General features: G+C 31.6%; 1 protein-coding gene across 3 annotated transcripts in view; it reads left to right on the forward strand.

Moving 5' to 3' along the window:
- The window catches only part of BRINP3 (BMP/retinoic acid inducible neural specific 3), a 397,925-nt gene that overhangs the window by 232,771 nt on the left and 149,891 nt on the right, over positions 1 to 15,263 (forward strand). The gene's annotated exons all lie outside the window — the stretch shown is intronic.

Genomic DNA, 15,263 nt, shown 5'->3' on the forward strand with positions numbered 1-15,263 from the left:
CAAATTGGTGGTAACTGGAAAGGAAGTGAATAGAGATCCAACACTACCACAGTAAGCTGGAGTAAAAATGAGTTTAAAAATATGACATGCCATTGACAAATATCAGCTTAAAAAAGACATCATATTTTCCCCCTTAACATTCTAAACATTTAATATATTATCTCTCCATCTTAAATTTGAACACTTTTTGCTCAGGGAATTTAATAAAACTTAGCTAGGCTTAAGAAATAATTTGTGATGTGATATGTAATTCCAAATTTATTTTATGTCACTTCATAATGGATATTTTACCCATTATACTGCTTAAGAGGAGTTCAAGCTTTAAGTGATCAAAACTCACTTGAGGATGTGTTTGGCATAGAATTTCTATTTTAGCTTCTGCTTTTCCCTCTAGGTGGATTGTAAAAGGTTGAGGTTAAATTACTTTTACATTTCAAAGTGCATTAACTTCATGACATTTCTGCCCTGAAATGCTACACTAATTTGATATTTGTCCTATATCCATTTTCCATCTAATTTAGACAGAAATCTGAGTTGACCTTAATTGTATTTTCTTTCCTTTTAAACTACTATCTTCTATTAGCAATTTTTGGACTCGTAAATGGAAATTTTGTCATCTTAAAAATTATTTTTTCCTTTTAAATTTAGAGGTTTTGATGAGAAATTTAATAATCCTGTCGACTATAAAATATATAGCATTAGTCTTTTGTGACTTGCATCAGTAGAGAAGGTTGGGGCCTGCTGTAGCTAGGTGCATAAAAAATGTACTCTCACCTTCACATAACTCAAAATGGCTTACACAATTCAGTTCAAACTCTCAAAGAAGTTCACCTTTGGTGTAAGTTAAAGTTTGAAAACCAAATAGAATACTGTCCATTGAAAATGATGACCTAAAAGAAAGCTGGAAATTATAAAATTATCATATTTTTACATAATACATTACTACTTTTGCTTAAGTTAACACATTTTATTTTTCTTGATGCTTATTATAAGAAAAATCAGTTGCTATTTTTTACATTTGAAACATCTTTTAATTCTTTTTTGTTTTAATGAGATTAGTGTAAACATTTAATTGCTCTTACTTGAATTAATAATATTAGAAATTAAAGCAAAATGTATAAATAGTAATTGATCCTGTAATTGCTAGAAATAATAAAAAATATTTAGTACTCCATATAAGGGTAAGTGTATCTGCAGGTCCAATTTATTTGCATATTTGGAGAATGTTTATTCAGTGTCTGTGTTGTGCTTAGGGCTGCTGGGGAATAGGCTTACATAAATGAACGTGACATGATTTTTATCGGAGAACTAATAAGCTACTGCTGTTCTATTAAGCTACAGCTGCGTGGCATAGTTTTCTCTAGTAGTCTTCCAATACTCTCAGGGTTGCTACCAATGGAGTATTCTAATATTCTTGCAGTTGAACTGGAGTCCAAATGAGCAAATAAAGAAAAAAAAATAGCAACACATACACTGAGGCATCCCACAAAACGCAATATCATTTAGAAAAAATCACTATAAGCCTCTAAAGAAATATAACTGGTAGAGAAAATTCTTGAACATTTGAGAACTATACTCTCAAATAATTTGCTGTTAAGAGTAATATATTATTTAATGGAGAATTGTTACGAATAAAAAATTAACAGAAAATCTGTCTCATAACCATAGATTAAAGGAAAGAAAATACAAGAAAATTAATTTAGGATGTAATATGCAATACAATATATAGAAGTGTTTGTGAGTGTGTATGTGTGTGTGTGTTTGAATGTGTATAAATATAGTCATAGAGTTCAGATCTGCATGTAAACTCATAGCCTCTGAATATATGTACTATGTTTTAAATAATAACAAAAGTGACATAATGCAAAAAAAATTGATATCCTAGTTTAGAACTATACAATCTCAGAAAAAAATAAATAAATATACAAACATACAAAAGTCTTTTCTTGAAACACTTTTGAAAGGAGGGGAGAATAGAAATACAAAAATTCCAAAAGTACCCTGCGTGGGTGGAGAGTAGAGATAGGAAAATGAAAGAATGAAAAATTAAGACGATAGCATCTTAATGAGCAGGTGACACATTATGGAATACAGTTTTTTGGTGAAATATAATTTTCATATTAGATATATCAGAGTAAAACGTTTCCATTATTAGTATTGGCAAAGGGGAGGAAATTATTAATGAGAGGCAGATGTGCAATGAGATTAAATTAAGTTATAATTTTAAAAAGTAAATAGCCATTTGAGTAAATCAATACAATGAATTTTAAAAAAAAGGAAAATAAAAGTAAAGGTACTTTTTTGCCATTAAAAGTAATGGCAAAAACCACAGTTACATTTGTACCAAACTAATAGCAAGAGGTAACACAGATTTCCCACAAAAATAACTAAAATGATGGATTAAAAAAGAAAGAATTCTTCTGTGTATTCATAAGTTGACAGGAAGAATATTCTGAAACCAGAATAAAAAAGAAACTATGCAAAGAGGGGACGCTGAGATCTCCACAGTATTTGCTGAGTCAGATGGATTTGAGCTTCTTTTGTTTTATTCTCCTGGTGCTCAAAGTACAAATGACAAAGTTCAAATTTTGTACAAGATAGAGTGTCTAGGGGGTACCCATAAATGTAAGACCCCAAAGGTCTGTGACCTTGAAATATATTGGAAAAGTGTATCAGAAATGTAAGTAGGTAATTTATTTTTTAAAAGTCCGTAGGATTATATCACGCCAACATGGAATAGCTTGGAGATCATGTTAAGCAGGATGTCAGGCACAGAAAGCTAAATGCTACATGCTTTCACTCACATGTAGGAGGAAAAGAAAAAAGGAATTCCTGAAAGTAGAGAGGTAGAGAGTAGAATTGTGGGTATTAGAGGGTGAGAAGTATGGGAAATACAAGGGAGAGTGGAAGATGGGGATAGATTTGTTAAGGGATACAAAGTTACAGCTAGATAGGAGAGATGAATTCTGGCATTCTGAAGCACTACAGGGTGAATGTGCTTAATTATGATTTATTGTATATTTTCAAAATGCAGTTCTTCTGTGCAGTTATTCATCTATCAGCATGGACAAAATACACCATTTATGATAGCTAGGAACATTGGCATATTGTTACCATAATGTTGACTAATGAAAAAATTACACTTTGGAGTCTGGTTCCTTTTTCTAAAACAAAAATGCATATTTGTAAAGATATGTTCCTTCCTCAGGTATTGCAGGTAAATTATTTTAACCTTTATATCTAGGGAGAATACTCCTGAGGCTCAGGAGCTTCATACTTCTAGTTACACAGCTAGTAAGTGACAAACCTGAAAATATAAACCAATTTTAAACCTATGATGTGTTTTTTTTTTTTTTTTCTGGTAACCACATTGCTTCATGTTCTGTGCTGGAAAATTTAGCATAACAGTAGGATTATCTATAATACGGATATTTGTAACTTGAAATATATAATTGTTAAAAATTTTCAAGTTATTTTTCATAGCTTAAACTATATTTAATATGTCAGAACATAAAAAGCAAGTGGAGAAGATGCTTGAGTTAATATAAAGAGATTTCATAATTTTCATTCCTAAAGTTCTTGTCTTTTAGCCGTGAGAAAATCCTGTAATTTTTCATTTAGAAACTACTCTGGAACAAATCTACCTACGTTGCTTATCTGGTTTCTTCACTGATAATAGATTTGTAACCAGCTTTTAGAGAGTGATGAAAAGGGCTGCTGGTAGGAGGCACAACAGTTACATCAAGTGAGATTAAATTAATTTAGGAAAAGGAAGCAAGCCACATAAAACTGCTAAAAATAATAGCTCCTACATTTCATCAGGTTTCATTTAGTTCATGGGCAAAAAGCCAAATTCTCAATATATTATCAAAAGTTTTTCCCTCAATATTAAGTAAATCAAATTTGAATGAATAGTAGTTTTATTTTGTAGTCTGTTTCATAGAAAAATGTAAAACACATAAATTGAAATATTTATCCAGTGAGAAATCATTTTTCTCCTTTTTTTTTTTTTTTTTTTTTTTTTTTTTCTAACTTGGTGCATTTTAGTGTTAAGTGAGCTAACAATCACCTAGTTGTATGGTTAAATACAACTTCTAGAGACCCAAAGTTCATAGACCTGGAGTTTTATAACCGTGAATAACCCCAATGCAAGTTGTTAGTGGGTTGGCTGCAATCTGAGAAACCCTTGATGTCCATAAAGCTTCCTCAAGTCCCATAGGTAACATGAAGATACGAAGTTCCTGTTAGATTCTGGTCTCTAGAGGAAATAAGAAGGTGATAATGTAGCGATGAAGATACAGTGAAAAGGTTATAGAAAAAAGAGGAACACACCTATTGCAGTTTTATTTCCCACTGGATTTTTAATTATTTTTAAAATGTTATTGCAATAAATATATACTTTAAAAATCACTAAACTTCTTGTCCTTTCTATTTTTGTTATTTTTTAGGATAAAGAATTATCTTAATTATAGTCATCTGACTATGTTTCAGCTAAAGAAAACTGGGGGAGTGGGTAGCACTATATAATATGATTATAATATTGCAGAGAGTTTTTTGGCCAGTTTATTGTTTTTCCTGGCACTTAGAATTTTAATAATTATTTGTAATTCGTGTACACTCTATGTTTCTTCTTTCTCCTATATAATTAGATTTGTTCTTTTAACGTCATCTTTATGCTGACTTTTACTGATAATAAGTTGCTAAAGAATTTGGATTTGTATTAACATTTTTGTGAGCAAAGCCAATTTATTTTTCTGAAAAAAAAATGACAGAACAGTTTCTATAATGGCCAGTTGAAACAAGAAATTCACTTCTGTCTTTCTAATTATGTCTGAGTCTGTTGAGTTTTAGTGTGCTGCGCTTTATCAGTTCTCTCGGGTGCTTGTTTAATTGGGTGACAAATGTAAGAATATGACGGTCTCAGTATAAAACTTTAGCTAGTCTGTGCGCAGGCATTAGCTGTCCTATTATTAAAAAAAAATGAAGTCAGAAGCTTTTGATATGCTTAAGGAATTCAGAAATATTTGATAGTGCTGAAACTTCAAACGGCTATAATAAAAAAGTTTTAAGTTTTTAATCATAAGCAGTAAGATATGTTTTAATAAATATTTCAGAAGAGCAATATTAAATATGGAATTTCAGAGGAGAAATTGAAGATTTTTGATAGAAGTATTTACTTGAAATAAAATAGTGGGAACTCTGAGATATGTTCTAATATACTATATTGGCTCCTACATTGAGAAGGAGAAAATTAAAAGTAATAATAATGAAATAATTTTATTAAATGTTAAACAACCAAAATGTGTGTATCTAACGAGGTTCCCTGTTTTAGTACCCTAGTATAGCAGAGAATCTTATGGAAAGACTGTTGGTCGGGATTTTGACAGTGACAGATTGCTTTGTGTGCACTGCTAGCTGTGATTCGCTGTCAATGCCCTTGATTCTGCTGCCATCGTCCTCCAGGAGGGTGATAGGTGCTTTTATTTCATTCAGCAGTTGACATTTGCACCTGAACATTTTTAGTTACTCTGTCAAAGAAAGCAAAACAGATAATTCAGTTTCTACGTTTTTGTACCATTTGGAGCATCAGCTTGCAGTTTGCTTGACTGAGATGCTAGGTGAGTATCAATCGAGCAGATTGGGTAGATGTAGAAGTGTTTTGATAAATAAAATTATAGAGTAGGAAGTAGGAATTAATAAAGGGATCAGTTATGTTTAGTGTGACATTTTGCTTCTCAGTCTTGGCAACAGATTTTTTTGCAACTTTAGTGGGATTTGCATAATTGTAAGTTAGTCTGTGCAAGCAGTCCCCATCCATTTTGGCACCAGGAACTGGTTTCATGGAAGAAATTTTTTCCATGAACTTGGAGGAAATGGTTTCAGGATGATTTAAGTTCATTACATTAAGGTGCACTTTATTTCTATTAACATTACATTGTAATATGTAATGAAGTAATTATACAATTCACTGTAATGTGGAATTAGTGGGATCCCTGAGCTTGTTTTCCTACCACTAGACAGTCCCATCTGGGGGTGATGAGAGACAATGACAATAAAAGGCAATGAGATTAAAGAACATAAAACAAACAATAAAGATTAAAAAGTAAAATCAGTCTTTAATATTTTAGTTCTTCAGATAGCTTTCGTTTGTAAAATAAATATAATCAACGCTGCTTTAGATTACACTTTTTGAATGTAAAGAAACAAAAAAATACCCTGGCTCCTGAGTTCCCTGAAATGTCATTTCTCTGGCCCAGGAGAAGAGGCATTCAGGCCGGATAGTGACTGTAACAACTGCAGTCACTGCCTAGTAACTCCCACCAGAGTGCAAAGGAAATGCCACAGCCCTGAACCAGGTTGAAAACTGTACCTATTGTTTGTAACTCCCTGTGGCAATAAAGTTTTACTTTTCTTATTATTAATATTGAAAACCTCAGAAAACTCATTAGCCAACTGTAGAGTCACAATACATCCCTTTAGATTTCCTGTAATGAAGTTCAAGTTTACCATTCATGTAACATCATCAGTTATAGCTCTCACAAATACAGTTTTTATAAAAATGTCAGTTTTCCAAATGTATATTCATGCAGTTAGGAAAGTAATGAAAGCTTTTTTATGGCTATATGTATTTTTTATAATTGCCGTGATTTTCAGCTCTGTGTTATCAAATAAACAAATAAATAAATAAATAAATAAATAACATCTGTAGGAGTGAGTTTACAGACTTGGCATCTCCAAGGCCAATCAAGTGCCACACATTTATTTTCCATGGCAACCATGGTTTAAGCACAAAACAGTCCTGATGTTATTTGGCAAATTTGTCCTAACTAGTGTCCAGTTTTGCTTATTCCATATTACACCAAATCAATACTTTAAGACCCTGAGAAAACTTCTGTTGTCTAGCCATTGTGTAGTTTTATATTTTAATCTGTACTCAAAGGATTAGCATAGTCTCTCTCAATAGGTTTACATGTGAATAGTTGTGGGTGGTGTGCTTATTTTTGTATTATTTTGATGGAGGATAATTTATAGGGTAGGAAGAAGTAGGTTAGTCATTGTAGTCGTGCCTGGACTCATGGTGACAAACACAAATGAAAACTGCACTGAAGCAATTGCTCTTCAAGAAGACATACTCAATTTTGTTCCTAAATAGAGCGCCTTGTTTTCTGTATTGTTCTCATGTAATCTTCAATTTACTTCAAATAAATATATTTTGCTCTACATTTTTTTTCCTATGGTTAAATTTTGTAATTCACAGTTATTCTGCATATATTTTATGGGCATACATGATATTGTTTATAATAATATTTTCATTCCTCATGTTTCAAGTATCACTATTTCTCTGGTCAAAAACAAATAAAAAACCAAACACTACCTTTTAACAATGCAGTATTTTAAATGAATAATTCTAGTATTTTTAAAAATTTGGTTTATTGAAATTATGAGGAATAAATTAGAGGATATAGTTGTCAACTTCAAGTAATTTGCATAGATGCATAATTCAACAATGGTATAAGCTCCCTTGCATTGAATGTATTTATCCATGTTTGTGTTTTTTATGTGAAGATGTCAGTCATACTGGATGGATAATATACACTGTTTTAAACTGTATCTGTATGTTTGGAGAAGGCCCAAGAAAATATTGACAATGTTAAATTTATTTTAAGTCACTATATTAATGATGTAAAACACACTAAATATAATGCTTACTTTTGTGTTGAGATGCAAGAAAATTTTGCATTGATTTATTTTTTATTTGAGGACATGTAGCATTTTTATGTGAATTTTCACTTTTCCCACAAAATGTACTGTAAATACTAAAACAGTTATGAAAATTAAGAAACATTTTGCTACTGAAATGTTTATTCTGAGATGAATGTTTTGTTTTTAATGCATCTTATAATTAATCATATGTTTGAAAATTCATTCTTTAATAAAATAAGCTTCAGAAATATTTCAACTGGGTAAAAAAGTGGGACTACATTGAATTACAGTCTGATGTTAAATGCTTAATAGAATGTTGAAATAAGACTTAATGACTATCAGAGGAAAAATATTAAATGATAAAATTACCTTTAAACTCAATATTCACATTTGAAAAAATATAAGGCACTATCTTCAGTTGAGAAATGAAGGGAAGTTATATATATTCTTATTTTTTAACATCAACATTTTATAAAGCATTTTGTTAATTTAATACCTTTAGCAATATATAATGGTAAAAGATCTTATATGTGTGATGACAGAAAAGATTGTACTGTTTTAGGAAATAATAGAAACTAATCAACTCTTGTATTTTATTCTTCAGAATCCTAGTTGGAAGTAATATAATAATATGCAGGATGTTATATTTCAAAGCATTAATAAATTAATACTTAGAATAAAAGTTAATTTATTTGGCCTTCAATCAAAGTTATATTAACCAGTACATTCATAGCAATATTTTTTGTTCATGAATGACCCAATATACTACACCATTGTAATTGACTTCTACATCAATCTAGACCAATTAAATTGTGTTTTATTGTAACTTTACTGCCAGAGAGAGAGAGAGAGAGAGAGAGAGAATTAATTACATTGATTAAGCCAAGCAAAGTTTCCAAAACTTGATAACTATAAAGCTTGGAAAGTCAGTGTGATGCTTAGAATGGATATATGATTTGTGAGTCAGGAGGTCTAAGTCCCAGTTCTAGCTCTCATTTCATGCACATGATCCTGAAGTAGCTTGATAGCATCCCTGGCTCCAGATACAGTATCTCTTTTATATAATGAGATGCTGAGACTAAATGATTTCAAAGTTCTGATAGCTGTAAAATGTTAGATATTTCAGCTCTTCTACATTTCCTTCAAGAGATTCCCAAAAACTTCAATAAATTTTACTTTGTAATAAATCTTTCTAACTAAAAATAAAATATTTATCCACCAATTTAATCCAAAAAATTTTAATTTCTACCATGTGCCCAGTACTGTGTATAATTATGCATAGAGAGTTTATAGTTAATTAAGGGAGATAATAGAAATAAATTAGTGCCCTGTAATTTTATGATTGGCATAATGAAACATAATGGAAACTTTGGGGTAAAATAAAATAAATTCAAGCTATCTTGGAGAATACCTTCAGGTTTTGTTGTTGTTGTTGCTGCTGTTGTTGTTGTTGTTGTTGTTTGAGACGGAGTTTCACTCTTATTACCCAGGATGGAGTGCAATGGAGTGATCTCAGCTCACTGTAATCTCCACCTCCCAGGTTCAAGCAATTCTCCTGCCTCAGTCTCCAGAGTAGCTGGGATTACAGGTGCCCACCACCACACCTGTCTAATTTTTTTGTATTTTTATAGAGATGGAGTTTCACCGTGTTGGTCAGGATGGTCTCGAACTCCTGACAGCAGATGATACACCCTCCTTGGCCTCCAAAAAGTGCTGGGATTACAGGCTTGAGCAACCGCACCCAGCCCCTCTTGAGAGTTTTAATACCCAATTCTTCGTATATCTACTCCTCAGATAATTTTTAACTCTGGGGAAACAGTGTTTTTGCTTTTGTTTAAACAACTGTTTAAAACAAACTGTTTAAAACAAAAATAATTTTGCTTCAAACATTTTTTGCAAGTAAACCTATGGGGTCTTTTTCTGATACCCCTGTATTCACTAAGATTTGTGTTTTGAATATAAACTATATAAATATATATATTTAACAAATTTTGTGTTATTAAGTATAATGATTCATTTGCAAATACTCTAAAAAGTATTTCTATAGGCAAAAGAAACCTGCACAGAAATTATCGTAAGAATAATTGAATATTTAAAATAAACTGCTTATTTGTTCATCCGTTTTATTGCTATTTAGAGGTGAACTTACAAGAAAAAAACTTTTTTTTTTTTTCATACTAGGTAAATATATTGTTTGGAATAGTAGGTACTTATAAAATAAAAATGAAATATGGATATTAACCTGTTATAATTCCTGGTCGAAAGTTAATTTATCATCTGTATATCTTCGATTATAGAACAGTGGCAATTGTAGCCTTGAAATAAAACAAAATAAATATGAGACATACACTAAAATGATTAAAAATAGATTGTATTGGATTTTAAAATAAACTCATATTAGTAATTGAAAGAAGTAGTTTGTTTTTCATAATCTTTCACAGTATCAGATTTCAGCATTTTGTTTTTGCCAAACCATATTAGAATAATTATACATTTGAAAGGATATAAGTATGAAAATCCAAACTTGCGTTTTAGTACATACGCATGGATGATTGCTTAAAACAGATAGGTAAGTAGATAGATGTCTAGATATCCATATATATGTAGATATAGATATAGATGATGTGGTACCTTCCTTGATATAATTCACAAGGAAAATTAATATTAACCAATTACTGTTAGCAAATGTTAGGAGTAAAATAAAATAACATTTATACAGCGAAGTACATAAAGTGTTCAAATTTGAAAACATTTCAGCAACCATGGCCTAGACTAAAAAATAGGGCATTACTAGATCATAAGTATTACTCCTAACGCCCTCTTACCATCATTCCTATATCCAAAGGGTGACCACCATCCTGTATTCTAACACTAAAAGTTTATTTTACCCAATTTTGAGCTATATATTAATGGAAGTTCAAAATTAGGCAAAATAAACTTCTAGTGTTAAAATATTGAAACATTTATATAATGTTCCTTCGACATTATGTTTGTGAGATTTGCTCATGTTCGGTATTCTGTGGACAGTGTACATAAAAATTTATTCTTACTGTAGTACAGTATTCAAATCTTCTATTTACTTCCACATTGTATTACTGTTTGCCACTTGATGTGGTTTGGCTCTGTGTCTTCACCCAAATCTCATCTCAAAATGTAATCCCCACATGTTGAGGGAGGGACCGGTGGGAGGTGATTGGATCATGGGTGTGGTTTCCCCCAAACTGTTCTTCTGATAGTAAGTTCTCAGGAGAGCTGGTGGTTTTAAAAGTGTGTCACTTCCTCGCTGTCTTTTGCCTGCCACCATGTAAGACATATCTTGCTCCCCTTCACCTTCTGACTTCGGCCATGATCTTAAGTGTCTAAGGCCTCCCCAGCCATGTGGAACTACAAGTCGATTAAACTTCTTTCCTTTATAAATTACCTAGTCTCTGGTAGTATCTTTATACCAGTATGAAAATGGACTAATACAATAATGTAATATGTTTCTGTTTGGAGTTACTAAGAATAATTGATACGAACCTCTTTGAAAGTGCCTTTTGTACATACATGTTCACATTTTTGTTGACTGTGTATCTAGCTCATATCATGTGCCTATGTCTATTACGTAGATACTTTCAAGGAATTTTCTAAAGTGATTGTACGAGTTTACACTCCCAGCAGAAGCATACAAGAATTCCAGTTTCTCCACTGTATTGTCACCACTTGGCATTGTCTGGCTTCTTATGCTTATAAGACTTTCTGGTGAATGGATAGTAGTTTCTATGTTTTAATTTCCAGCTCTTTGATAATAAAGTTGAAAACTATTTCAAAATGACTGGATGTTTAGATATCTTTGTTATCAAGTGTGTTTTCAGTGTTGCTCTTGCCATATTAGTTTGTATAATTTATTTATATATTCTAGATATAAACCTTTTGCTGTATATATGAATCACAACTATGTTAATCAATATTTCTAAAAACAAAGAAATTATGCAGTGAATAAATTTTAGTACTAATTATGTAAGATTAAGTCTTTATTTCTATTTTAAAAATAAGTATCAATTCTTATATTAAATGTTAAGATATCAGAAATTCAGTATGAGTCTAATATAGTTAATATTCTCTAGTATAGTTTCTACCTTCTCAACCCAAAGTGTTTTGAATGATTAAAAAATAGAAACATTTATTTCTGGAAAAGGAGACAACTGAAGTGGACTGTATGATAGAGTATATCTAATGTGAATAGGGGCAAAATGTGTAAAAGGAAATAACTAGTATAGCAGTTTGTCAGGATGCAGGTATCAATAACAAATTTCACTACTCCCCCACCTCAACTCCTGTTATTTCAGACGTGCTTTTCTTGTTACAATATAGGATAGGTAAAATCTCCTCTTAAATATTAACATTCATTTTGTAGTTATCCAGATGAGATGTAGGTCTCTAGAAGAGAAAATTGATTTCAAATGGAAAGTCTTAGATTATGCCTCTTTGGGCATAACTCAATTGTAAAAGAGCTAATTGTACTTATCAGTATTCCAGTGTTTTATCTTCATAATCGATGGCTGATAAAATTACTCAGAAGTTACTTTGATATAACCTAATGTAACTAGGAAATAAATAAAATAATTCATGAGAAATACACTGTGAAAAGGTAAAGGCCATGATATTTGGGTGCTGCAAATAACGAATAGTCTTGAAGCGCAATTACTCCTAGTCTCAACCATTTTCATGTCTGGTAAAAGGCTAGGGGAATCATAAAAGTAGAAAAAAAATGACAGTTGCTCCTCTGGCTAAGTATTTTGTTTCATTGCTTAAATTTCCGTCATGGGAATTTGTTACTTTTATTATTAAAAATGATGGGTTGGAACAAACAAGTAAACTGCTATTCTGTGTTTTGGCACAGTTAGCATCTCTGTAGTAAATTTTTTTTTTATTTTTTCTTTTCATTTTTATTTATTTTATTATTACTGTACAAAATTAAATAAGTATGGGTACATTTACTAATGCTGGCATTGGTAAGGCATATGGAGTCCTTAAATGGAATACAATTTAAAGATAGATTTATTTCATATAAAGTGCTAGAGTTTGTAAAATTTTATATTAACCCAGATAGTGATCAGTGAATTCAGATGTGAAGGATAGAGAACAAAATAAAACTGTAAGTATGATACGCTAAATTTATATGATGGCATATTATGAAAGATGAGAAAGTACAGCAATATATAAAGATAGAGATATTCAAATATTCTCAAAATGTATATCTATTATTTAATTGTCTCACATGTATTCTCAACAACAGAGTAGGTGAATATAAGAGACTCTCTGTAATGGGGTAATATTATTTACCTTCTTTCAAGGATGAAGTGTTAGAGGATTTTGCCTTCCCTTTTCCAAGATCACATATGTCAATGAGTATGAACTTAATGCCAATTTTACTTGGAAAACTTTATAAAAAAGGCAAGCATGAGTGTGTGTTTATATTTGTGTGATATGTGTTGGTTGGCAATAGTGAAACCACATGATAGGAGAAAATGAAAATTTAAATTACCTTATACCCTAAGTATTATCTTTGATGCTTTTATTTTTCCCTTTGCCCTTAGGTTGTTACTAATTTATACTTAAATATTAATTATACATACATATATCAACACTATAAATTATTTCTCTAAACAAAATAAGTTCTATTCACTATCATCAGTGGGGAAGAGTAGCTGGAGAATAATTCAAAGTTTTTGTAGTGTTAAGGAAAAAGTAATTTTTTGCCCATGATAAACTACATTGTCAACTCTGGCTATGTACACATAGTTAATCTTGGTTACTCTGAAGGACTTATCATTTAGAAAATATAATAGAGTTATCATGACACAAGCATGCACTCAATGCATTTGAGTTAATGTATCTGTATCTATCATTGATTATGGCCTCTAAGTTGATGACTTCCAAATTAGTAGTCCCATTGTTGACATAACTTCTAAGATATAAACCTGTGTTGCCACTCCTACTAAATATTTTCAACAAAGAGAGTAAACATGTTCAAAACTGAGCTCCCTTAAATGCCCTCCACAGTGGGCTTCTTAGCTTCATATTTTTAATACTGGAAGCCTCAGTGGCCTTTCTCTGTACCAGTGAACATTTTCAGTGTTTCATAATGTCATTTCATAACCTTGTTATGTCTTGTTTTTTACAATTGAACTTCTTCAGATAAAGTTTATTGTCACTATTTACTTTAGGCTTTCATCATCTTCATAATGGCCTTAATGTCTTTCCTGCTCCATAGTACGAAGTTTTTCCTTATGTTGCCTCCTCTTAATCAATACCTTTCTCTTAATCAATACCCCTGGGCTGATGCAAGAACTTAATAAGTTCTATGGATATGTGAGTGAACAAAATAGACAAAATCTCCTGCACTTTTAGAATGTGGAGCTCTCATTCTAGTGAGAGGTGTCAACAGTAATCAAAAAAAATGTAAATTGTACAGCATTTTGTGAGCTGATGTCTACTGTGAAAAAGGTAGAACAATGTAAGAAATAAAAAAGAAAATGTTGGAAGAGTTTGGGGTATTCACTTTAAATAGGTTAGTCCAAGTAGTCCCAAGAGAATGAGATTTGAGCAAAAATTGGAAGGAAGTGAAGGATTAGCTAGAAAATAGTTTGAGGAAGAACATTCCAGGTACTAGAACAACAAGTCAAATACCCCAAGGCATCTGCATAATGTAATCAGTATGTATGTTTGAGATACAGCAAGGCAGAATAAATAAGAGAGGAGACAGATTTAGGGAGGTAACAGGGAGCTGGGTAATACGGTGTCTTCCTAGTCCTATAAAAGACTCTAAGTCATACCCTGAATAAGAATGGGAAGCCATTAAATGATTGTAAACAGTGGAACGAAGTGATCTAAATTGTATTTTGCAAAGACCAGTCTGGTTATTAATAAAGAATATCTTATTGAAAATACAAAGGTTCTGACAATATTGTTCTGCTTTAAATAGTTTTAAATCCTCAGGATTAAATCTTCAGTATAAATTTTCAACCTCCTATAATTCATTAAATTTAGTCTCCTCATCTCCTGATACTATCCCTCCCAAGACACCCATGAAAAAATCAGTTCGCATACGAGAATACATATTTAAGTACTAAATCTGTGAGCTGCAGACCAAAATTGGATGGAAATGGTAAAATAACACAGATAGAATCATCAAGGAATACTTTGTGTAAATGTTTGAACATGAGCTTAATTTTGAGGATAGATAAAACTGATTAGTCAAAGTTGAGAAAGGAGAAGTTTCTAATCCAAGTGGGGTAGGAGTGGAGGATGTTGTATGATCAAAGGCCTAGAATGAATGTCAAACTGAACAGGGAGATACTGGCATATTGGAAAGAACTGGGCCAGATGGAAGGCAGAGAGTTAAGAATTTCATGCCAACATAAAAATGGGAAAAATATAGATTTTTAGGTAAAAGAAAATAATAAAATCAGTTTTGAGAGCGTAGCCTGGCAGATGGCTCTGATTTATTGAGTAAAAACAAACACAAACAACTCTCATATAAGTCAGAACTTGGTCTCTTCCATAAGGAGTGGGCC

Source organism: Papio anubis, chromosome 1, assembly GCF_008728515.1.
Source record: "Papio anubis isolate 15944 chromosome 1, Panubis1.0, whole genome shotgun sequence".
In the NCBI taxonomy this organism is placed as follows: Eukaryota; Metazoa; Chordata; class Mammalia; order Primates; family Cercopithecidae; genus Papio; species Papio anubis.